This window comes from Arvicanthis niloticus, chromosome 29, assembly GCF_011762505.2.
Source record: "Arvicanthis niloticus isolate mArvNil1 chromosome 29, mArvNil1.pat.X, whole genome shotgun sequence".
NCBI classification, from domain to species: domain Eukaryota; kingdom Metazoa; phylum Chordata; class Mammalia; order Rodentia; family Muridae; genus Arvicanthis; species Arvicanthis niloticus.
Window position 1 is genome coordinate 20,268,618 of NC_133437.1, and position 26,307 is coordinate 20,294,924.

Consider the following 26,307-nt stretch of genomic DNA (forward strand, 5'->3'; position numbering starts at 1 on the left):
TGAAACTGAACCGCCTAAAAGAAAAGACATAGCCAGTGAAAGTTTCTTAGGTCTAGGTGTGGCACTAAAGAGGCTGTTACTTCAGTGTTCATCCATTTTCTTTCATCTATCTATCTATCTATCTATCTATCCATCCATCCTTCATCTATCCATCTATCCATCTTCTATCTATCTATCTATCTATCTATCTATCTATCTATCTATCTATCATCTACATACCTATCATCTACCCATCTGACTACCAGTCTGTCTCTCTGTCTGAACAAGATCTTACTGTACATCCCTGGCTGGCCCAGAACTCACTATATGAACCAGACTTGCCATGGCCCTTCTGCCTTAGATTAGTGCTAATATTGCTAAGATCATAGGCATGAATCATTTGTCCAAGCTCTATTTTTAAATATACATTCCAGATAGTCTGACATTGAAGTAAGAAGAAAAAAGAGCCTAATTTATTGGTGAGATTAGCCTAAAAAATATCCAGTTTAAACGTTCACATCCTCCTAGTTATTACTGACCACATAATTGATAAATCAATGTGAAGCTCAGAAGAAAAACACTTGGCCTGGCCTTCTCACCATCACATCAAGACTGAGGATGTGCTCTCACAGCCACAGAGAATGGAAGTGTCAGAACAGCTGTGAAATCTGACCCTTTCCACCAAAGCCACTTTCCAATCAGCCTTTGATACTACAGAGAGGTGGATGGAGCCTTTGTCCATGGCTGACATCATTTTCCCTTCCCAATAGGACTGGACACACACTTCCCCCTTCTCAATAGAGATTACTCATATCACGAGGTCCAAAGTGATGTTATTTCTCCACAGGTGAAATGAGCCAATTCAATCCAGATTTTATATCTATCTCTATCTATCTATCTATCTATCTATCTATCTATCTATCTATCTATATCTATATGCTGGGAGAACCAAGTGTGCTTTGGTATGTAAAACATGAACCTCAGCCTCGTGTCCCAGGGTCTGAAACCAAACACAAAGCAGGTCCAAATGATGATTTACAGAATGTGTCTGGACAGAATAAGTGTGCTCTAAGAGCAGACAGACTCATCCAAAGAAAAGCCTATGCAGCATAGTCCTCACTGACAGGGCTAAGACACTCATGCTGGCACTCATACCTCTCAGGTTATGGAGACAAAGCTACTTTGTGATAATGATGTCTGTAAAAAATGCCTACATATCACAAAGGGAGTGTCTATTGGTCACGGGTGAGTGGCCTGTAACTCCTGGGACCTAAACACTTGGAAGTCTTGCTTAGAGTTGTATGTCCAGACACAAAGCTCCTCATTCTGGTCAGCACTGTTTGGTTTCAGACCCAGGGCAAAGGACTGAGGTGCATATTTTACCTACCAAAGCAGATCTGGCCTCCGGGTTCTCCCAGCATCCCTCAGTCCCCACCTGGCATACCCTGTCCCCAACCCTGAACATCCCAGCTCAGCAGCTGGGCTTCCCTTCCCCCAGAGGCTCTCCCTGCTTCATGGTGCTCTGCTGGTCAGGGTTAAGAAGTCCATCCAGAGTCCCTCATTTTAGAAGTGAGAAGACTAGAAGCTGTGAGAAGGCAGACTTTGAGAAATTGCATCTTTTAGATGGCTCTTGGGCTTTCTGAAACCGATTGAGTGACTCTTCACTTGAGCCTGATCCCTAAGTGCCCTGTATGGCCATGTGAATCTGAAAGTCCTCTTTAGCTGGCATGCTTCCCACTGAAACACCCTCAGAAATAAATTTCTTACTTAGGGTCTAATATGTGATAGAGGGGAGAAGACACAGGCTATAGGCTGTTCTGAGAGACCAGATCTTTTGGGTTCAGATTTCATCTTAGAGAACCTGACCTAGGGTTGAACTCAAGTTAACCAACAGAATGATACCTACCACCAGTTTCCAGGTTAACCCCCTAACAAGACCTGTATCTAGCACCAGTTTCCAGGTTATTCCCCCAACAATAACTTGCTTGTTGTAACCTCCAGGTTACAAGTCAGTCCCCGGCATTTCACTTCCTAACAACCACCAACCAGGAGGTGTTATGGTTAATATTTAAAACGGCACCCAATCGCGCTTGCTGTTAATGGTCCGCCATGTTCCCGACTAGGCAAGGCCTAGGCCACTGTTGCTCCGCTTGGGCTGCCCGCTCATCTACCATTCTGTCTCCACAAGGCTGGGCTGAGGTCAGACCATCCCACCATCCACACAGTACCCGGTAGAAATGAGACTCTAAAGCTTAAAGATTATCCAAAGGCTTTATATGTTTGGTAATGTTCAATTAACAAGAAGCCCACACGATTAGAGGTGTTACCCAATACCTAACCTAGATATTACAACTACCTTAGACTGCTAGAGACACGTGCACATCCACCACCATCTTCCCCTCTCTCCTCAGTCCTCCTCACCCTCCTAGCTCCTCCTCTCCCTTCTCCTCCTGACTCCTCACTCTGCTTACCTCTCATACAGCTCAATCACCGAGCTTTATACAAAGTAGTGGGAGAAATATTCTGCCTCAAGGAGGAAAACAGAAGTTGAGTTTATGGTTTGGACTCCAGCACCAGCCAATTATGTTAAAGGCCATAATCTGCCCCCTGCCACACACACAATCAGATGTATATCAGGCTAGATACCCACTTCTTGCCTCTATAACAGCTTGCCTGAACCTGAGCTCGGGGCTGCATCCTCCTGTTCTACTGCTCTAGAGACCTTGGTGTGGCCCAAGCTTGAGTTTGAATAAAGAGAAATTAGTGTGATTTCATTAGAATCGGCTCCTTGGTGGTCTTTTGGGGTTCACGAATGCTTTCTGGCACAACATTTCTACCTCCGAAGACACAGGACAGTCAGAGCTCCCTGGAAGAGCTGAAGCTCTCAAAAGGGTAAGCAGGAGAAATAGAAAAGACCTTTGTTCTGGACATGGGGTTCTATGTCTTTAATCCCAGCACTCTCTACAGACCAAACATCGCACATCCAGGCCTGAACAGAGAAACACTGTTGTGAACCTTCCCCTGTTAAAAAAGAAAGGGTTGCTGCTTTTCTTCCTCAGGACTGCAAGTAAGCCTTCCATACAATTTTGGGAGAGTAATGGTAAGATACTCTGGGCTGTGACTTTTGTGCTTTTTCATAAATTTATTTAACCCAGTGAGGCTATCAGGAGGTTGAACCTGGCCTGGGACAAAAGCCCATGCTCCCTTTCCCACAATTCTGGTGAAGGCCATTTTTGGCCAGACAAGTGTCTTAGTCTTCAGAGATGAACCCCAAGGCCTGAGTCTGACTTCCTTACCAAGGCATTCACTAACAATGAGGCTGGCTCAATTTGATGTAATCATATTCTCTTTTCCCCTGATAAATATCACATTTCCATTTCTGTCTCTGCTAGGCTACTTTTGATCTCTTCTGACAGTCCCTGAAGGGGGTCACATCCTTTCTCCTAACATCACCACATTTAAACAAAACCGAAGACTAGGGAATGAGCTACAGCTTTTGTTTTGCTTTGTTTTTCCCCATAGCAACTACCAATTGGTCTTTAAAAATGGTTTTAAACATTTTGGTTATCTATGACTGATGGGTAACTATAGAATTCACTGCACCGTTTAGAAACTGATTTTCAATGAAAAGTTTTCTATGGTGACATGCTGAATTCACTGGGGAAAAAATCTTAATGAGGCAATAATACTCTTACCTGCTGCATGGAGGGTTTTCTTATGTTAAAACTTCTAAGCCAATGTGAAATGAGTAATTTTGAATAAAAATAACATTTCTTTAAGTGTTTGAAAAGACTAGTATAACATAGTCTGTTATATTCATAGAAGAAAGCAAATGCCATTATTGCCAGAATTGTGTTAAATATTATATATATATATATATATATATATATATATATATATCTTCTGTCATAAGCAGGAGATATACTTATCTCCCTGAAGTAGTTTCCCTCATAAACCCTGGGTGTGCCTACAGCAGAAGCTCACTGACGGAGATTCTGTCCTTGACTAAACCTATCCAGCTAGACTCATCTAGGTCCTGACCTTTGGCTACCTGCATTCCTCTCTACATTGTTCAATTTTAGCAAGACTCCTGCTAACTCAGGGCCCTCTATGCATAGTGACATCCCTTGATACCTAAATCAGGCTTCTCACCCTCTACCATCACCCAGCAGATGTCTAAATATCCTGGTTTGCCTTCAGCAAGACTCCAGTTAGAGTGACACAGTGAGAGTTACTCCTGCCCTGTGATTTGTTCTCTTGCCAACTTTCCACCCATCTCCTAGGATCCTTAGAACTATTCTCTTTGACTGTAAATTCTGACTTTTCCTTTTAACAGATATTAAACCTAGCTTCTCCAAGGCAGTGATACCTCTGCCTACTGGGATGGTCTTTAATAGAGCCGGCATACTGTCTTTTAATAGTAATAAACTTAAATAAATAACTTTAAGTTTCATACTACTTAGCCATGATTTACTTGCCCCACTCATTAAGTTAACCAGCCTCATCCTACACCACCAACAAGCACATTAGGACCTGTCACTGCAAGCCTTTAATTCTGACTCACCCTTCTTTCTTCTGCTTCCTCGGTGGCACTCCATGGTTACCAAAAGCTGGCTGTGCATGCACCTGACTCGTTCTTTCCAGTTCTGTTGGTTGCTAATTATACATTTGCTTATAATTCAGTCACATAAATGGTAAAATGGGTGTGAGAGGAATGGAAACCATTACTATGAAAATGAACTTAAGACCCAGGAAAGAAGACAATGGAATTGGTGCTGTGAAGCAGACGTGGGCCACATAATTAAAGACTTAAAGGGGAGTCCATGTTTAGACCGAGGGTCATATGCCTTATGGCTCTTACTCTGCATTAAAGAATTTTGAACGTGAAAAGTCAAGGCTACGGGGAGCTGGGGGGATGCAAAAGACAATGGTGAACTCCAGCTCTGAACTTAAGACATGCAAACGAGCATATGCCAAGAAATTAAACACCCATTTAAGGATCCGTGGGTATTATGTTTTGTGCTGACTTTTCCAATACCAAGTATCAGTTATGATTTGGTTACATATTGCAAGTTTTTGAAGTCATGCTTTGTGCTAAAGGAACCCAGGCTTACACAAGTCACCAACGGGACAGTCACCAATCACTTGCTGATAGGTTTGTCTTATCACTACAGGAAAACAAAGGTTAAGGCCAGCTCCATGGCTCTCAGCCTCCCCCTCTCCAGTTCCCTTTGAACTGCATCAGATTTTTTAGTCTAAACTAGAAAAATCCTTGAAGTGAAGTCAAAGCATTCGAACCTAGTTCAAGTCTTTCTTTGATAATTAATTGTCTGGTCTTAGGCCAGTCTCTCAGAGTTTTCCTGGGCCAAATGCTTACTCTAGGCTGGGTGTGTGGTTGACCCTGCAAAAATGACTTAACCTTCTGCTTAGGTCTTGGGGTGGAGGTCTCCTATTTCTGGTTTCTTTCACATCTTCCACATCTATTTACTTCCATGGAAGCTTCCACATCTGCTGACCAGTGATTAGAGTCCCCAGACCTCCAACAATGTTGTCTGAATTAGTATGGGTTTACTTTGGCCAAACACCACCATAGTCTGATCTCAGTGGCCTATCCCAGCTGCTAGTCCCTATCCTAACTCAATGCTTAGATGGCTACAAGTTTCTTCTTTATCTATAATTTTCAATTTCTTAATACTTCTTTGTTTATAAATCCAGTGCTTGAGGTAGAAGAACTTTAAAAAAATGTCAATCAAGCTCAGCACTTACTCTGTTAGACTCGTCCATTGAAATGTTGACAAGCACCAAGCATGTAATCTCAACACTGGGTAGGAGGAGACAACGGAATCATGTGTTCAAGGGTAGCCTAACAAGCTCCTGTCTCAAAAAAGAAACACACAAAAAAAGAAAGAAAGATAAAAGAAAAAGAGAAAGAAAGGAAGGAAGGAAGAATAGAGGAAGGAAGGAAGGAAGGAAGGAAGGAAGGAAAATACTTAGAAGTGATCCCATTACTAAGGCAATGGGAGTTGAGGAGGGAGAAAAAGGAAACGGAAAACTTAACCAGAAAATGTAGCTTTTGAATGATTTCTCCCTTCCCATCATTTATCATTCTGAATATTGCACTGGGCTACAATGAGTTAAGTGCTCAGGCCTTGAAACAGATAGCCTAGATCTGTCTCTCTCATCCCTGGGCCTGGGGTCCTAGTCAAGTTACTTAATTTTTCCATGCCCCAGTTTTTTTTCTCAGTGTAATGAGGCTAATAATAGTTCTTATCTCACTGGCATTCTGAATGACCAAATGGGAGAAAGCAGTTTCTTAAGCATGGGTAAAGCATGGTTGCTCAGTAACACAATTTCTCATATTTCTATTGGTGAGGGCTTAACAGGAAAGGAGAAACAAAGGAAGGGGTATACGTACTGACATGGGGAGAAGAGGCTTACGGACTGACCATGTCTAGCCTCCCTCAGCTCAAGGAGCCATTTGAAAAGCTCTGGAGAAATAATATGACTTTTAAAATCTCAGATATACACATATACACAGATCCCTGTGCAGGAAATACACAAACATCTATATGTGGGCACACTCATGCATGTGTTACTCTTGTGATCAGAAACTTTAAAGAATTTGTCATTAATAAGCTTTACCTAAACACAACCTCTCACTTTATTTCTTCCTTTTTAAAAATTATTTATTTATTCACTTATTTTCATGTAAGTACTGAAGTGATGGGGATTGAATTTAGGGTCTCATACATGCTAACTAAGTTCCTTACCACTGAGCTACCCCTCCATCTCCAGTTTTCAAGGACTATTTACAGTAGCCACCAGTAGGAGCCATTATATGCTCAAATATATCTATGGACTTTCACAAAGTCAAATAGAGTCAAGGAAAATAAACCAAAGACATATGAATGGGGACAGGGGGTGGTTTTTGAATTTGCACTGGAGAATATTTACAACGAAAGTCAGCTCACCTTAGCTAGAAAGAACTGTAAATATCAGATGCCATCCACTGCATACTTTGACTCACATTTGGAAAGCCTGACATTTAAGTGTATCATCCAGGCAGAGGCAGAGACTGCTTATGTGGGCAATGCTCCCAGTTTACCCAAGTCCACCTAGGCACTAAACAGCATATAAAGGTCAGAGACATCTTGCCAAATCCAGTGAGCAGAAAGACTAGATGGAGTCCCAGTCTATTCTTAATATCTCTCGTCAAATGGCTAGGATATAGCATGCTTGATATAGCATCCTTTACAGGCATGTTCTTCCCACCCTTGAAGCAGGCAATTGCAATGCACTTGGTATTTGAAGCAATCGTTACCACCATAATAACAATAACAACAACAGGTATTAAGAAAGAAGATTAATGTGCACCTGTTCTTAATATGTGCTGAACACCACACATTTGTCGCGCACCAATGGGAGCCCTGTTCTTCAAGCTTCTCCTACTCCAAGCTGTTAGCTGAGGAAGGAAAGTGGTGACTGAATTCATTATCCTTGATACAACAAAGGATGGGGGGCAGTGGTCACTAATGATCATATCTCTTCTTTGAGTTCCTGCTGCAAGCTAGACATCTTGCTAAGCATGAGGCACAGAGAGGGAAGAAAGGCCACCAAATATGAATAGGACATGGCCTTTCCTCTTCTGCAGTTCATTCTGAAGTTCAAGACAGCTTTAAATCTAAATGTTCATTAGAAGTATCTGTTATGTGACAAAAGTTTTCTTGGGGAGATGGAACGTACACATCTACTTATCCAAGATAGGGATCCCATGACAGACCAAAGAACAGATACCACCAAAGTCCAACTTCAGTGAACCAATGAGTTTTATCTAAGCTACTTAAAGGGGTATTGGTGAGGGGTTATTTACAGGAGTAGAAATGACTCAAAGGCAGCTGCATCATCAAGGCCCACCCCAGCATGGGTGGCAGTTCACAAAAACGGCGAAATATGAATCACACAACACACAGACTGCAGGCAGCTTGGCAGGTTTGAGAGTGGCCCTTCTAAGTGACTCTGGTCTAAACCACTTCCAGCCTGCTCAGCCTATTTCTGCCTTTTCCTGACAGCTGGTCTGGTCTCAGAGTCTTCTTTGCAGCCTAGCTTTGATCAGTTGAGAGGCAGCCTCAGCCTTAAATTCAACCTAGTGAATTTAATTAGTTTCAGGGACTTCCTGCTTAAGGAGCTTCCCTGTAGCATGGAATTATTATTATTATTATTATTATTATTATTATTTTATCTCTGAGGACATTGTTACACAATAGCTTCTGAGGAGGCCAGATGTGGTAGCACACACTTGTCCTTCCAGTGCTCTGGAGACTGCAGTAGAAGGATCCTGACTTCAAAGCAAGCCTGGACTGTATAACAAGTCTGTGTCTCAAAAACAAGCAAAGCATCTAAAGGGGTTCACCAGGGGTTCTGTACTTACACTAAGCCTAGATAAATTATATCCTTAAAACTTTCTTACATGATTCTAATGTGAAGACGTGTCTTTGAACCTTTCTTTTCTTGCTAAAGTAATTACCACAAAATCAAATATATGTTGTAATTAAAATGAGTGCATTATGCTTATGGTGAAAAAAAAAAGAGAAAGATCAGTTTAATTAATTCCAGGGACTTCTGTAAAGCTCCACAAGGTGGTTGTGCTGGGTTTTGAGTGTGGGGGGGGAGTTGGAAGCTCTTTGAGTATGTACAGTAATGGCGATACACTGGAACCAGCTGCAGGGAGACAGATCAACTTGACTCGAGGATGGCATGTTTTGGGGGATGGAGTGAAGGTAGGAACATCCAGGATGGGCAAAGGTCACCGACTAAGGCTTAACGTACTGAGATGCTTCATTAGCATGGGGAAGCATTTCAGGAATCTCAGGTGCTCAGTGACCAGGTCATTATTGGGAGAAAGGAAGTTAGTTGAACCTGTAATCTGACTAAGGTTATATGACATTCTGCAGGCTGAGGTGTGAGGGGGTTAAAGTTTAGAGAAGGGGAAAACCCTGCTAGTAAAGGGAATCCTCCATTTTGTGCTGAGTCCTGAAGGCTATCTGGGCAATGGTAGGTGTTGACCTTAATTAGCAGGGTTTTCCCACAGTAAGAGAAGAGGCTAGAAGAGAAATTGTAGGCAACTCAAGGGTTACTCCTTTGTGCAACTGAACAACAGATTGGACATCATCTGTACCTTAAGAGACCATTTTATAACCCTGTGGGAGATAACCAGAATTAAGCACAAGGAAGATGGGATGAGAGAGAGGAAAGAAGCCATGGAGGAAAGGCAGGTTAGCTGGGCCTGCCGTAGTGCTTGGAGCCACTTGCTGAGACCTTGACTTTGAATGGCAACTGTATATTTTCATATACACAAGGGAGGCACTTCCTTACATCCTGTGTTCACACCATTCTCTCTCTTCTGTCTGTTTCCAACTCTGACTACAAAGACCAGATGAAGAGAGGTCACTACTCAGGTAAGTCCAGCTACCCATGGAAGACAAAAAGGTGGCCTGGTCTAAGCTCTGCTAACAGGTCTAAAGAAGGGAGGGTGGGTTGGAGGTATCTTTAGTAGGAAAAGTTAAAGTCCTTATAAGGGTTGAGATGGAGATTAGAAGATGAAGGTGAGATGAAGAAGAGCTGAAGCTCCCATTGAGTATTCCAACGTGGGTCAACTCAGCATCAAATTAATAAAAGAGAAGGGCAGGGCTAACAGAGGCATGCATAAGAGAGGTAAGGAGGATGCTCATATCAACCACGGGCACTGTACTATAGGTGAATGGGCCAGAGTATAGCATCTTAGGTGATAGACAAAAATACTAATGGATATCAGGACATTTTGTGAAGGAAGCAGGGCTTGAATTGAGCCTCCAAAATGCAAGGAGAAAAGGGAGCCTTTGTACATAGTTGATGGGAACATACATTATATGTATAGGCAGTATGGGGGAGAGCAGTCTTAAAGAAATTAAAAACAGAACTGCCAGGAGATCCAGAAACGCCTCTTCTGAGTGTCTGTCCATAGGAAGTGGGAACACTACCATGTAATGATATTTGCACATCTGTGTTCATTGCAGCATTATGCATTCTAGCCAACTTGTTCATCCATTAATGTTAAAGAAACCACGGTGAGTGCATAGAGTGTGTGTGTGTGCGCGCACACGCGTGTGTGCATGCATGTGCATGCAAAAATTCACATACAATATAATGTTATTCAGACTTTAAAATGTTACCACAGCATGAATGAACCTAGAGGACACTGTGCTAAGAGAAAAATCTTTAAGTAAACTAGAAAATTAATCACTAACAAGGAAATTGGGGATCATTTATGGTTCCCTGAGTGGGGAACTGATAAAATTAAGCCTGTTGTGTGAGAATCACAAACTTTTTAAGAGTTGAGCTCAATATTTTATACTTTGTGAATCAGACAGACTATGGAAACTGCTCAACTTTGCTATTGCATCACAAAACCAGCCACAGACAACACATAACAAATGGACATTATTATGTTTCAATAAAGCTTTATTTAAAACGAAAAGCAGTGAGCTAAATTTGGCCTCTGAGCTGTAGTTTGCTTATCAGTCCTGGTTAGCAAATACTTGCCCACAGCTGCTATGTAGTGATGGAGAATTCAAGTGGAGCTTCTGAGAGGCCACGGAAATCTAGATACCAAAGCTGGGTAAAGGGAGGATGAAATTTTCTTGAGAGACACAACACAATGGGGTAGTTTGTAAACTGTAGAACAAGCGATTACCCTGCAAGTATAAATGAAAGAGAACCAAACCCCAAAGGAAAATGGCTATATTTGGAGGGCAGGAGGGAAAGGAAGGATTTTAAAAGACTGGCAGAAAGAGAGGAAGAGTATCCAGGTGGAGGGGAGTGGAGGAGAGGCAAGGCCTGGTGATGTTGCGCAGAGAATAAGAACTCAAGTAGACTGTAGAGTTTGTCCCACTGGTGAGGTCTGGAGAGGAAATCTCAGGCCATTGATAGTGATGTTAACACTCACAGAGAAGAGGCCATGAAAGGTGAATGAAACAGGAGGTCAGGAGAATAAGAGATGTAGCTCACAGTGATTGCACCTCAGGGAAGCCAAAACACACAACTGAGGGAAGGGATGCAGGGCAGATCCAGGGGTGAGGGTGGGGGGAGAACCCCAGATGAGAGATGCATCTGAGTGCCTAGAGACCACAGCTGAGGAAACCCTGAGGATAACAGAATCTCTATAGCACACATAGGCTAAGTAGCCCACCCCAAAGAGTGCTACTTTGGAAAAACGATGCCATTTTGTGCCTTGTTTCTTGAACACACATTAAATAAAAAAAAACCCAAGTTTATGGAAATTATTAATCCCCATGAGCCAAAGAATAACTGAGACAATGTAAGAGCTTCTCCCAGAGAAGTCTTTGTTATGTCTCCACAGTGAGCAAGCAAAGCACTAAATTTTAAAAGGAAGCAGTATTTTCGAGGAGCAGAAGTAGAGAACAAGGTTCCGTCCATATGCATACCGACTCTCTTGTTACTCTACAGCAACAGGAAGCATAGGGGGCCAGGGTTCTCACTGCTTAAGCCTGGGCAGTTCAGGCACTGAAAACACAGCTATGCTACCCAGGGAAGTAGGTCTTAGAGTGAACTCAAAGGTTAGCACAGTGCGAGATCAATAAAATTGTTTGGAAATAAATACCAGTCATCCAAGACCCATTCCTGAGAAATTATCTACAAAGTTTTTTTGTTCATTTTGCCTTTATTTTGAAGCTTATGTGGTAGGCATCAAAGTAACAAGAAGAACTCACAGCATTTTTTTTTTTTTATGTGTTAGGGAAAATATATCATCATTGTGATGCTCTGATATAACCTTTAAAAAGCTCAGGCCCTTATTCAATGTGTTTTGGTCATGTTCACCAACCATCCTCCCTTAACTTCTCCCAGATAGGCAGACCGCTAGGTTGTCAGTCCAGGGCATGGAATGCGTAGCTGCTGAGTGCGTAGCCTACGCCTGGCAGGTGAAGATGAGGTGAATTCAAGATGGCATTTCTTGATACCTGAGATTTATTTTGTCATTAATGCTGAAACGTCAAACAAAGGTTCCTCCATCTCAAACCACCAGAGCTGTTGGTTATGGCAAAGGAATGTGGGCCACTATTGCATCTTTAGTTATGGTGCCACACAGGTTTTGTTGTGGTTCATAGGTATTGTGGCTGGGTAGTGCCATTAATTACTTCCTTCCTACAAAAGCTTGTGAGATGCCTTCTGCTACCATGGAAGCTATTTTTCATGCAGGATGCAGCTTGTATCCTCTAGGGCCTGTGTCCACTTGGCATGGTGTCTTCATCAATAGGGACTTATCCCCCACCTCTGGGAGGCAACCAAGGGCAATGGCATCACTGAAGGTTTGGCTCCAACAGTAATCCTTGTTGTCATAACTATGCAATTGACAGAGATAATGTGAAAATCAAATTCTACCCATGAAATCTTGAATGTCTAGAGAGTGTTATAAATGACACACTCATTTTTGCCTGGAGAAGTGATTCCCAAATGTAGGCATATACAAAAGACATTGTGAAAATGTTCCCAGTGGCCCATGTTGAAACGAGAAAGAAACGAACACTGATGTGATTTTTCCTGAGGAGAAGTTGTTCCATTTGGAAGACAGTCTTTTGCTCTAAGGGTCTGTTCTCCCTTTTGTTTTATGTAAACATGGCTTCTATCTTATGCATTGACAGAAACAAAGAGTAGAGTGTGCAGTAACAAGTATTGCTAATTTTCAAGTCTTTCTTTAGCCAACTAGACACTTTCTGCATGTCAAATCCTCATTTAAAAAGTTATACTATAAGATCCAATGATTTGGAACCACTAATATAAAATTCCCAATGGTAGAAACAATCTTTTGGGAACACCAAACTCTGAAAAAAGGTTAAAGAAAAGAAAATTCATTTGCCATTGCATGGAAAGTAACAATGCATGCACACTAAGTATACAACACCGCTGGGGACTTTGCGACATCTGTGTCTGGAGGTGTATTCTAATGCTGTTTCTCCTCTCTTTTGATTTGATTGACAATTCCTTGAGCCAATGAAGTGTAGCAGAAGTGATACCCAGCCCGGAGCTTCCTGGACAAGGTCACAAAAGGCCATGCAACCTCCACCTTCTTGAGTAGGACATGTGTCCTTGGGGGTTTACATGTATTTGTGAGTCTGAGTAGCCTGAGATTGCCATGTAGATGTTACCAGTAGGTGTTCTCCTGGAAAGCCCCACCCACAACCTGATATCTACAATTGGAGCGCTGTGGGGTTGACAGCCTCAGCAGACAGGGCTGCCTTATTCAAATCTCACAGTTTCAGCTGCTGGAAACAATGATTTTTAAGATTTTTTTCTCTTACATTTTAATTCTCTAGCCACGTGAAAGACATTTTAAATTATTTTTCTACAGTTCTACTCCCTCAGACTGGTGCTGACCACATCCCATCAGAAAACAAGTTGTCTGTGATTGGGGAACTGTCTCAGCTTACCATCAGTCTACTGGGTGGAGTCATTAAACAATGGGAAGGTCACCAGTGTCTAAACATTCACTACTGTACGCAGTGTCCAATTTACCTTTTAATTAAACCTGTATATATAGTCCTACTTTAGAGGATACATCCCTTCTTTACTTATTTAATTGTCAACATAAGGTCTGGAGAGGCAGCCAGAGCCAGCCTCCAATTCCCAATCCTCCTGCCTCTGCCACCTAGTGCTGGGATTAGAGGTGTGAGCAAACATGCCTGGCTCTACATTCTCTTTGAATCAAATCAGACGTAATCTGGGCCATTTGGCAATATGAACTTTATAGCTTATGTGTCAGGTTCTTTCTTACTGTGGTTGGCAAATTCTAGCCTTCTGAAGGCATCAAACGCTCATCCCCAACCCCCCCCCCCACCCCATTGCACCCACAAGGACAAAACTGAAACCTGGAGACTTAAAAATGAGGCCAGCAACACTGGGGCAGGGAATGCTCCTTTGGGTCATCCAGTTTCCATAGAATTATTTCTCTTACGTCTCCCACTGCAGCTCCTGGCCTTCTTTCCCCATCCCAAGAACTGCAAGGGCTCTAAGAGTGGTTCCTCGAAAGCTAAGCTAGCCTGATCGTTTAGTGGATGGTGGCAGAAGCCGCTCGACTCTTGATGCTGAAACAAACGCCTTTAATGGACATTACAATAGCAGTAACCGGAGTATCAGCATTTTGTGACCTGGCTGGAAAGGGATGAAAGAGACAACTTATGTCTCTCTCCAGTCCTTGGGTTACATCAGATGACCAAAAGGTCTCCATCTCATTAAAGCTAGACCGATTCTAGCTAGTAAGGAATCGTGAACTGGGCTATGAGAGGGGTCTTCAGACTATGTGTAGGGAAAGCTCATGAGCTAAAAACAGTGTCTTAGATTTAACACTAATATTATTACATTTTATAATACTGTATTAACATGTTATTATTTGATAATTTCATACAGTGCATTTGGATAATATTAATCCCAACCCTTCCTCTTCATTTCACTTCACCTTCTTAACGCTCCCCCATTTTCATATCCTTTTTTTTAAATAAAAAAATAACCTATCAAGTCTAATTTGCCATTCTCTAATACTCTTCATATGAAGACATCTACTGCAGCACAGTCAGCTTGCCAAGGACCACACCCTTAAAGAAAACTGACTCTCCCATTTCCCAAAGCCATCTACTGTCCATAGCTTCTCAGTTAGGGGAGAGGGCTAATGAAATCTACTCTGCACTAGAATGTTGACTTGCAGGTCTTATAAAGGCAGCTACAGGCACCACAGCTCATGAATACAGTGGTTCTGTCATGTCTGGACACTGCTTTGCTCAGGTTCTCCCTGGTGTCTAGCTTTTACAGTCTCCCCCAGCCTTTGTGAGGATGTGTTATAGATGTCCTGTGTGTAGCTGAACGCACACTGACACTAAGTCTCTGGGCTGCTCTGATGAGATCTGAAAAGTGCAGCAATGTATGGCTGTAGAGACACAAAGTTAGGGGGCAAACTCAGGGGATTTTGTTTTCTTTTTGAGATAGGAGTCTTGCTATGTGACCCTGGTCAGTCTAGAACTCTCCATGTAGATCAGATTAGCCTTCAACTCACAAAGATCTGCTTACTTCTGTCTCCCAAGTTCAGGGATAAAGGAATAAAGGTATGTATCACTAATCACTATGCCTGGAGTATTTTACATTTTAAGAAAGGATTATAGTAAAAATAAATATGTGTCAGAAACTACAGGTGGCTCTAAACGTAACTTATCTATTGAACTATCTGGCTCTTCATGGAAGTTTCCTTAATTCCCTGGTCTGCACCATCTGTGCCTGAGCCAAGGCAAGGAGGCCTCAGTGCACCTCTCTTGCATTCACTCCACCAGAGCCACACATATCATATTTGAGGGGAGCAAACACATTATGGAACTGTTATGCTCTTGTATGATCACTCCCCTTTTCCCAGCATAAATGCCAGAGGCCAGAGGTTTTATAAAAATGGGGCCAAGGTGATATTTAGGTGTGACATCAATATTTTTTGTGGACAAAGGTTTGTTTGATGTTACTGATGCTGTTGTTTGTTTTTAAGCAATACTTGTTTTCCCCCTCAGTTTAATTTCTTATGGTGTCACCCAGTTCTGCAGGCTACATCCATGGCTCTCTTCTGGGAAATTACTTCTTTCCGACTGACCCTGCTATTTCTCCACTAACCAATACTACTGTTCTACGAGGACTTGTTTTCTTTCTATTCTTTGAGAATTTCAGGCATGCATATCAATGTGTTTTGCTCACCAGCATGGTTTTCATATCCAGTCAAATGATCTCACTAACTAGCATGTCCACTTGCCTTTCTCAAACCCTTCAAATTTGACATGCAGCTGTAGCTAGGACTGGTTTCCATGAAGCATCATCTCTGTCTGGTAGCTTTCTTAAATGCTTCCTGGAACCCATTATGATGAACCTTATCATCACCAGTTGACACAGGATTTGCCCACGCCGTTGCTAATCTGACAATGGCTTGGTGCACTGGGTGCAATGCTGTGGTACTAGTGGGGAATATATTGGTTTTACTCTCTCTTCTCTGATCCACCTGTTCTCTCAGCTTCAGAAACAAAATCCCAACTGACAAGCCTAAGATAAAATATGCCTTTATAAACCTTCCAAATACCCTTGATTCCTGGGTTTTCACCTTGCCCTCCACAATTAAAGGTTTCTTATGAATATGACAACATGTTCAGTTAGTCACACAGATCTGAACCAACCTTATCACATCAATAAACTGGAAGACATCTGTTATATCACCGTGGTGATTCTGGGAATTGGGACGCTTCTGAACAGCTCACCAGCCTAGCCAGTATTTCCCAATGGCTAACCATCCAATGCTCTTGGATTACTTCATCTCTGGTACACATTCAGAGCTCTCTTCCGTTATACGCATGCTTTTATTGTGCTGTGTTTGCTTTCATCCTTAGTGGAATTGCCTGGCACAGGGACCTAGCCGGGTCGTAAATACATGATAAGCCGTAAAGAGTGAAAAAAGCAAGGGGAGGTCTGCAGGAAACTTATCCGGATCAGTGTTAATTCCCAAAGAATAAGGAAGCAATGGTGTTTAGATAGCAGACTTGGAGAGCAGGCAGGGCAGGCAGGGCAGGCAGGGCAGGAGGACTTCTCATCAAGGTCAAGTCCATTACTGGAGCTTTGCCGGACCATTAGTTTAGAGGTACTAAGCCCCCTATGGCACATTACAGAAAAGGGAGTTTATTTTATGGCATAGGAGAAATGTGAATACAAGAACCTTTGTTCTCTGGCCTTTTTAGTGCAGTACATACATCAGAATGTCATTGCACAGGAGAAACAAGTGGGGTGAGAGAAACCAAAGGAAAGACCTCGGTGTTGAATTTGCTCACTGCCTCTCTCAACAGCCTCCCAGATGGGACTCTCGAGCATCTGGTCAATGGTCACCACTGCTCTTCTGCTCTCTATCATATCTGATCCAATAATATTCCCCGTTTTACTACCCTTAAGTGGATCTAATACGAGTGTTTCTACAATTTTGTGGGAATACTCTTTCTTTCAGCCTGCTTTTGTTTGTGGACAGAATGGGAGAGAAGTTCTACATATCCTTGTCTGACCTATATGCAAGATGTGGACACAGTGATGGGGGGGGCGGGGTTGGGCAGTTCCCTGGGTTGTGCTGCCAGGGGCTGAGTCAATTCAAGCTCAGATTGTGAAATTCGACCATAAGAGGTCAAGTCCTGAAGACTGGAGAGGGGCAGAGGGCTCACTTATGCATTTAGGAAACTCGGGAACCACTGCTGTACCCTAACCATGCTTTATAGGGGATGAATCTGTAAGGTCCCTAGGAAGGGAGGACCTCACCCAAGCCTTGAGAATTTGTGGCCACTCATCAACTCACAAGACACCGAACTTGATGCAATCAGCAAGAGGTGTATTTCAATCAACATGTTTAGGTCAAGACCTGTAGCCCACGCAGGGGCAATGGGGTCTGACCCCGGGGCTTTGGAGACAGAGAGAATTTAAAGCCAAAAACCACAACTCAAGGGGGAAATCACAACCCAGGGGGAGTAAAGAAGGGCTATTGGAGAGCACCTGTGGAAAGTCCCAGCCCATTATTCAGTTTGTGACAGGGTACAAGGAACAGCCATGGGGAACATTCTGTATAGACTATTCTCTAAGAGTCTGTACATAATCAGCCATCTATCTTGTGGTCAGCCAAGTTCCTGAGACACAGAGCTCACGACCAAACTGACCTGCATTCTTGGTTCTGTTCAGTCTGCTAGAAGGTTTTGAAATTTTTTAACCCTTTCAGATCTTCTTTGCAAGGAGAAATCAGTGAGAGAACCTAATCCACTTAGACTGTGAGGGTCTGGCCACTATGTGACTCCATCATGAATACTCCCCCGATGTGGAAGCCATTTCTATGCTTTCCATACTGAGTTCTTGCTTCCTCTGTGGGATCAAGTGTCTCCTCCAAATGTAACATAGCTGATACAGACTTAGAAGCTGGGTATAATAGCACAGGCTTCTAATTCCAGCTACTCTGGAGGCTGAGACAGGCTATTGCAAGTTAAAGGCCATCTTGGGGGTACATAGCAAGTTTGAGAATAGCTGAGCAGTTTAGTGAACGTCTGGCTCAAACTAAAATTAAGAGCAATGGGCAGGAGGAAGACTGGGGGTATGTATAGTTTAGTGGTTGGATGCTTGCTGGAACACGAAGAGCTCCGGATTCAATTATCAGAAGCACAAAACAGTCACAAAGAACAAGAGGATGCTGGTTCCTGGACCCAAAAGTTCTTCACCATCACCCATGTACTCCGGCTCTCTATCCAGCATTGGACTTAGCCGTGAGACTTCAGGCAAACTGTCTTCTCTGGCCTCGTTATTTTAAAACAAGAATTATAGCTTCATCTTCATCATAGTGTTCATGGTCACTTGAATGCGACGTCTCCTATAAAGTCTCAGGCATTAAAATACTTAATACCTAGTTGGTGGACTGTTTGTTCAAGAAGGACCAGAAGTATGGCTTTATCAGAGAAGGTGTGTACCAGGGGCAGGTTTTGAGGTGTCAGAAGCATATGCTGTGTTCATTGCACTGTTTCCCGCTTGCTGTTTGAGATACAAGCTCTCAGATGGTACTCCCATCGCTGCTTCCGCCATCATGGACTCTAACCCTGGAATCATAAGCCTCAAATAAATTCTTCCTTCTATAATTGCTAATGTGAAGGGTTGCTTTGGTCATGGTGTCTTATCGCAGGATTAGAAAGTAACCGATATAGGGTTATTATGAGAGAAAATGAGTTACACGTGTAGACGTGTATCTGGCAGTCAGTAAAACTTAGTTGAGTATTTGCTGCTATTGTTAGCCTGGCTCTCCCCATGTGTTAGGATAAGCCAGTGCTGTTCACCTTCAACTCTTACAAAAGCTTTGAACACACACACGCAGCTCAGAGAATCATGGCAACTAGGTGGCTCACCCAACCTACATACAGATCAGTCACCCCCAAGACCATCAAGGCATAGAGCCAGCGAAAATACAGAGATGAAAAGGACATGTGAAACAGGCAAACTATTCGTTTTATAAGTAAAATTAAAGCTAAAATCTGCTGTGCTGATGGCTTTATGTCAACTTGACACAAGCTAAAGTCATCGGAGAGGAGGGAACCTCCATAAGACTGGGTTGTAGGCAAGCCTGTAGGGCATCTTCTTAATTAGTAATTGATAATAAAGGGTCTAGCCCATTGTGGGTGGTGCTATCCCTGGGATGGTGGTCCTGGGTACTGTAAGAAAGCAGGCTGAGCAAGCCACATCTAGCAAGTCAATACATAGCACCTGTCTGTAACTTTAATTTTTCCAAAGCTCACTTTTAATGATGGTTAAAAGTGCTTTAACCGCCCTTCTAGCCCACCAGCCACCAGAGGTAGTGGAAAAGAACAGATAGAGGGGAAGTGGACCAGCTTAGAAATGGTTCTTTGGATCAAATCCCATATACAGTGTCAGGAAATTGGCAGTTCAATTCACAGGTCAGTAGCAGCAGGCTGATCCACTCTCAAATGCTTCACAGATAAGCCAGCAGTTCAGTTCAGTAGTGATGGGATAGCAGCGGTGGTGGTATGACCTAGCAGGAACAGCTAGGTCTCAGCTGAATTGACATGAGTCAGCGGAAGGGATTCGAACCAGCAGGGACACTAGAAGTTCTCTGCTGTGTCTCTCTCAGTGAAGTAATGATCAGTGACAAATGGAGCTGAACTATGCAATGTGTTGTTAGCAAAGAATCCTTCATCACATGTCTTTTCACATACTTGCTTTACAAAAACATCCTTTCACCTGTGTCTGCTTCAGGAAAACACTCCTTCATGTGTTTGCCCCAGCGAAACACCATCTGGCATAACCGTCTTTCCAAAAAACCCTTAAGTTTCCACTTCATCCCTTCATCACCTCTGTAGCAGTGCCTACCTCCAGGTCCCTGCCCTGCTTGAGTTCCTATCCTGGCTTCCTTTGATGATGAATAGAACATTGAAGTATAAACCCTTTCCTGTGTTTTATTGCAGCAATAGAAACTTTAAGACACTTGCTATGGTCACAGAGTGAATGTAGGATATTATCGAACCAAGAACTCACTTTACAAAAGTGAACTTCTTAGCTTCTGATGGTAGGGTTCCTATGCTAAAATCAGGACACATAAAATAAAGATGACACCCGAATACCACTCGAATCTGACTGGGTTTTCCTCCTTCTTTTGAGGTATCATTATCTTTCTACTGTGCATATTGTAAAGTTGTCCCCACTTGAACAGCAGCCCTAGCCCGCACCACTATTGGGTGGAGTGTGGTCTTGAGACCATTTGAAACAAGGCAAATTCTCAATGAGTTTATAAAAAGTATCAAGGAGTTGGAATAAAATGACTCTTCATACTTCCAGACTAGTCACTTGAAGGAAACATGACACTTTAAAAAGTCATTATTCTGTGACTTGAATACTTAAGGGCTTTAAGGAAGAACACAGTTTTCTTTTGACTTGGTGACTGAGATGGGCACAGACTGTCCCCATGTCTGATGAGAAGAGGTCACACATGGGAGATGCACAGTGTGTCCCTGAATCTTCCTTGGTAAGTGGACCAGGAAGCACCCATTGGACACAGTTGTGGGCTCCTCTTCTAGGAGATAGGTGGGTAGGGCATGAGGGAAGACACATCCTAAACATGGCAAGTGCTGGCCCATGGGATAGAAATTCTAAAACAAGTTTAGAGTTTGCATGTTAATCTCCATAAGGAATCCAGTTGGAGTTGTCATAATGATTAAACTGAATTATAATATGTAGGTGAATTTTTGGACTGCTGCTGCCTGCACAATATTTCTTCCAGCCCACCAACATAATGCTCTTCTATTTATGATCAAATAAAAGGGGGAAAAAGAGGCAAAACCATCACCCCTTTTCTCTGCTTCTTCATCTGCCCAGATGTGAGAAAGCAGCCTTGTACTCCTTGAGAAAGCCTTGGTTCTTGTCACTAAAGTCAATTACTTGTGACATCACTCATAACAATTAAAATAATACTAGCTTGTGGTGATTTAGATAGGGATGTCCCCCCAACCCCCATAGACTCACATGTTTGCATGCCTGCCCCACAGGGAGTGACACTATTAGGAAGTTTGGCCATGTTGGAGTAGGTGTGGTCTTGTTGGAGAAAGTGTGTCAGTTATTGTGGGGGCGGGCTTTGAGGTCTCCTATGCTCAAGTCATACCCAGAATGACACACAGTCTCCTTTTGCTGCCTGCAGATCCAGATGTAGAACTCTCAGCTCCTTCTCCAGCACCATGTCTGCATGCACACTACCATGCTTCCCACATGATGATGGACTAAACCTCTGAAACTGTAAGCCAGCCCCAATGAAATGTTTTCCTTTATAAGAGTGGTGGTGGTCATCATGTCTCTTCACAGTAATAAAACCCTAACTAAGACACAGCTTTAGAAACACTTACTTAGGCACAGAAAGGGACAATTTATACCACAGCTAGAGCATGAGAATTGCTTCAATTGCAAGAACATCATTATCTGACAGTGTCCTTTCCCATCACCATGGCAATAAGATTTGTGTGTGTGTGTGTGTGTGTGTGTGTGTGTGTGTGTGTGTGTGTCTTTGGTATTACAATAATCTCATTGACCTACTGGCTTAGAAGACTTATTACTCTGAAATATAGTCTGCATATAATAGAACTGGGAACCAGGTTGAATTTCAAGTTGGAGAACTTGCGATAAGAGCCAAACACTTTTTATATCAGATTTTTATATCGTTATTAAAATGTTGCTAATCAGGGCAGAAGAGATGGTTCAGCTGTTAGGAGCGTTTCAAGTTCTTCTAGAACACTCTGAGTCCATTTCCCAGCATCCACACTGGGCAGCTCACAATAGCTTTAAGTCCAACTGCAGGGGAGCCCCCTTCTGGCCTCCATGGGTATCTGTGCACAAGAGGCACACACACACACACACACACACACACACACACACACACACACACATAAAATAATTCTTAGAATGCCAGTGATCATTTTACTTGGATTTCTTACAGTTTTTAAGCTGATAGTGTTGGAATGGTTTGTTGAAATCTTAATGAGAACAAAATATCAATTTTAGAATTTCATAGGACTTTTAGGATAGGAATTCTATAAAAATTTTAGAATTAGCAGATTAATGTCTATAAGGAATCCAGCTGGAGTTGTCATAATGATTAAACTGAATTATAATCTGTAGAGAAATTTTTGGACTGCTGCCACCTGAACAATATTATCTTCCAGTCCACAAACATAATGCTTTTCTATTTATTAATGACTTCAGTTTCATAACCATTTCCAGTTCTCTGAATGTAAGTTTTTTTTTCATTTGTCAGCTTTTCCCTAAGAATTTTATTGTTTTTGATGCTATTCTGAATAAGAATGATTTCTTAATTTTAATTCATGTTAGGTGGTTAAAATAATGCCCGTACAATTGATTTTTGATTCTGTATTGATTAGATAATATCTATCCAAAGACATGGATGCTCTCATGGTAGATGTGACGAGCTAAGGTCTTGTCCTTTTAGAATATTACTGCTGTCATGACACAAGGGTGAAGGTGGTCACATGGGGACAGAGGCAGGGACTGGACAACCCAAGAAACTGAGAAATATCAATAGACTCTAGATGCTAGTAGAGCCCAGGAGAGTGTCACGGGGACTCCTAGAGATGTTAGATCTCTCTCCCTCTCCTCTCCCTCTCTCTCCCTCTCCCTCTCCTCCCTCTCCCTCTCCCCTCTCCCTCTCCCCTCTCCCTCTCCCTCTCCCTCTCCCTCTCCCTCTCCCTCTCCCTCTCCCTCTCCTCCCTCTCCTCCCCCTCTCCCTCTCCCTCTCCCTCTCCCTCTCCCTCTCCCTCTCCCTCTCCCTCTCCCTCTCCCTCTCCCTCTCCCTCTCCCCCTCCCCCTCCCCCTCCCCCTCCCCCTCCCCCTCCCCTCCCCCTCCCCCTCCCCCTCCCCCTCCCCCTCTCCTCCCTCTCCCTCTCCTCCCTCTCCTCCCTCTCCTCCCTCTCCTCCCTCTCCTCCCTCTCCTCCCTCTCCCTCTCCCTCTCCCTCTCCCTCTCCCTCCCCCTCTCCCTCCCCCTCCCCCTCCCCCTCCCCCTCCCCCTCCCCCTCCCCCTCCCCCTCCCCCTCCCCCTCCCCCTCCCCCTCCCCCACTCATGGTTAGGAGAAAACAGTTTCCATTAATTTATCCTGTGGGCTCACTTTTACTTCTGTCCTGACTGATTTCTCCCCAACACCCATATTGAATAGATAATGATCCCCATAGACTTATGTGTTTGAATGATTAGCCCTCAGGGAGTGATACTATTAGGAGGTGTGGCCTTGTTGGAATAGGTGTGGCCTTGTTGGAGGAAGTGTGTCACTATGGGGGTGGGCTTTGAGGTCCTATACTCAAGCTCCACCCAGTGCGGAATAGACCTGCTGGCAGCCTGCATTCAAATTTAGCTGGATGGCTTTGCTACTGCCTGTCTTGGTACAGAAAGAATAGAGAGACTGGAGCCGCCTTTAGCCTGCTGCGAGCCTGGTATTATCATACAACTCATTGATCTCTTCTGTCCTGAAAATTTAACTGGGTTGTGTGAGAGTTCAAATATATCTGAACTCTAACTACCCCTTATGCTGGACTATCTGGAGAGTTGTAGTGAGTGGCAAATAGAGAGAAACATAGTGGGCTGTATTATGTAGCTTAAGGCTGTTCCTAAGAGGTCACACTAGCCTGTATACTAACTAGTCATGGATAGAATGTGACAAAATATGAACCTTTTCCCTCCACCTACCAGGAATATCAGAACACAAATGGCAAGCAAGCCATGGGGACAAAAGTCTCCATCACAAGGAGGAAACCCCGAAGATAAAAGAACAGCCATAGACAGGGACCATGTCCCAATGAATAAAGAAGCTAAAATGTCAAAGTCTTAAATCTACTTTGTATAAATTCCAAACTCGTAAATCATTTTTTTTTCTGACCATAGAGAAAAAAAAAATTAAGCTGCTGATGTAAGGCTTTTAACTGATGCACAGTCATTAATCTTATTTGAGACTAGAGAAACAGATTTACAGTAATGGACCAAAAAGTCAAATCGCCAGCATCCTTGGTCCACTTGGCCACATGTCTGGCATTGATCTTCACACATCTTAGATGTCTGTCAGAGAGTCCTGGCTGGAGTGCTGGGCTCACGGCTCGCTAGCTGTTGGCTTTTATCAACAGATCTAATTATTCAGCTTCTTACACCACCGCACAGAGCATCAAAGGATACATCAGGCACAGTTCAAATGGCAGCACGGACAGAAGAGAAAGGACACAGAGGGAAAGGATAGCACAGAGACTGTGCTGAGCAGTCGGGGTGTGGTCCTATTTGTGTGTCTGTTTTTTGTTGTGTTAGCATTTGTGGAAACAAAAACCTACCCGTTAGTCACTGCTGGGAGGCAGTTCCCACCTCCCCACCCTAAGCTATACCCCACCCTAAGAGGTTTTCATTTGCTTATGGTTTTGTTCATTTGTTTTTGGTTTTTTGAGACATTTAGAAAGTATGTAAATCACCATTGATTTCCATAGTACCAGCAAAAGAGCTTCGGTTCTAATTTTAATTTATTCTCCCCCCAGTCCCCCCCAAAACACCTCCCCAAACCTCATTTAGAAAAAATGTCCATCAGCAAGTGACATTTTATGATTATTTGATTCCACAATAATTAACTGCAGAATATTTGAGGTCATATGTTAGCCCCCTCTGGCTTTTAAGAAACATATTTCATCTGCAGCCAAATTCTTCCCTCAAATGTTGCCCAGGGAGAGGAACCAGCGTCACTAATCCAGCATACCCATGGGAAGTCAGAATGGTAAAACCAGGCCCCTGAATTATCCTGAAATTGCTTCTGGGCCGCTGCAAGAGGAGCCATCACTGACTAAAAGCAGAGCCTATCTGGACCTTGAATTCTGGGAAGCTTCTGGCAACAGGCAGAGGAAGAGAGAAAGTAGCTCTTCCCCATCCTCATCTGTGCAGGGCGGATAATCAGTTCCAGCATCCCCTTGAACACAGGAAACAAGTCAGTCTCTCTCTCTCTCTCTCTCTCTCTCTCTCTCTCTCTCTCTCTCTCTCCCTCTCCCCCTCCCTCCCTCCCTCCCTCCCCCTCAGTGTGTGTGTGTGTGTGTTATTTCTGTGATGAGTTAAATTTTCCCACTTTAGTTGTGTCTGTTGGAATGGCACTGGGGCATGAACCCACGTACTCAAGCATGCTCACATGAGCTCTAGTAGCAATTTATATTTTTACCCTATTCTTTTGTTTATGTTGTGTTGTTTGGCTGGTTGGTTTGTTTTTTTGTTTGTTTGTTTTTGAGACATTTCTATGTAGCCCAGGCTGCCTTTGAACTCTGATTCTCTTGTTTCAGCTTCCCAGATGTTCACACTAAGCTTAGGAAACATAGAAGACCATGCCTGCCTGAAGATGGACCTACCATGGGATGGTATACATTTCCAATGTTGTACAGTGTAATGGTGGACATCCTAGTAGACCTACTATGGGAGAGAGGGCAGCCCCAGTGGTGTGCAGTCATTATCATTCTCCTTTCTAAAACCTTTGCATCAGTTGCACATCTTAAGAATATGGCCTGAAGCGCTGTCTACTTTCTGTCCTGTCAGATCACGGGATGGAAGAGTGCTTTGCAGACTGCTTTGGTCTAACTCTTTTCTGGTGTCAGAAGCAGTTCTGCTCAGGTGAATGCAAAGGACTGGAGGACATAAGACCCAGGACTATGCTGTTTAATAAATTGTTTAATCTTATTTTCTTGTTTGGCAATATTGAATCTAACTAGGATGTTGCTAGTATAGGCACACTGGCTGTAATTCATAAGCTAATAATTTTACAATTCAATTAAGATTGAGGTGACAGCCAGGAGACTAAACAGAGCCAGAGGGCACACTCACAGCCCAGATAAAAGCCCAACAAATACACTGAAGTGGACACGGGGGACACAGAGACCACACCCCCCAGGGGACTCAGCTGTGGATCCCCAAATACAGCAAACACTTTAAGGGTATACAACTCAACAATCAAATTTCAGAGCACACTGAAGATGCCAAAATAATAATAATAATAAAAAAAACAAGCTTGAAAGAGAAGAACAATCTGTGTCATTCTTTCGTATTGGCTTGTACACGTCAGTCTATGCAGCAACAAAGGGATTTTACATGTTCTGCCAACAACCGTACACATTAAGTCACTGTTAGCAGTTATATATAGATTTTTCTCGTTTAAGACTCCCGGTCAGATCTAGTGTTCTAA

The 26,307-nt window shown here is 43.1% G+C and overlaps 1 protein-coding gene across 3 annotated transcripts in view; it reads right to left on the bottom strand.

The window, feature by feature from the left end:
• Positions 1-26,307, bottom strand: part of Sv2c (synaptic vesicle glycoprotein 2C) — a 177,407-nt gene that overhangs the window by 95,370 nt on the left and 55,730 nt on the right. The gene's annotated exons all lie outside the window — the stretch shown is intronic.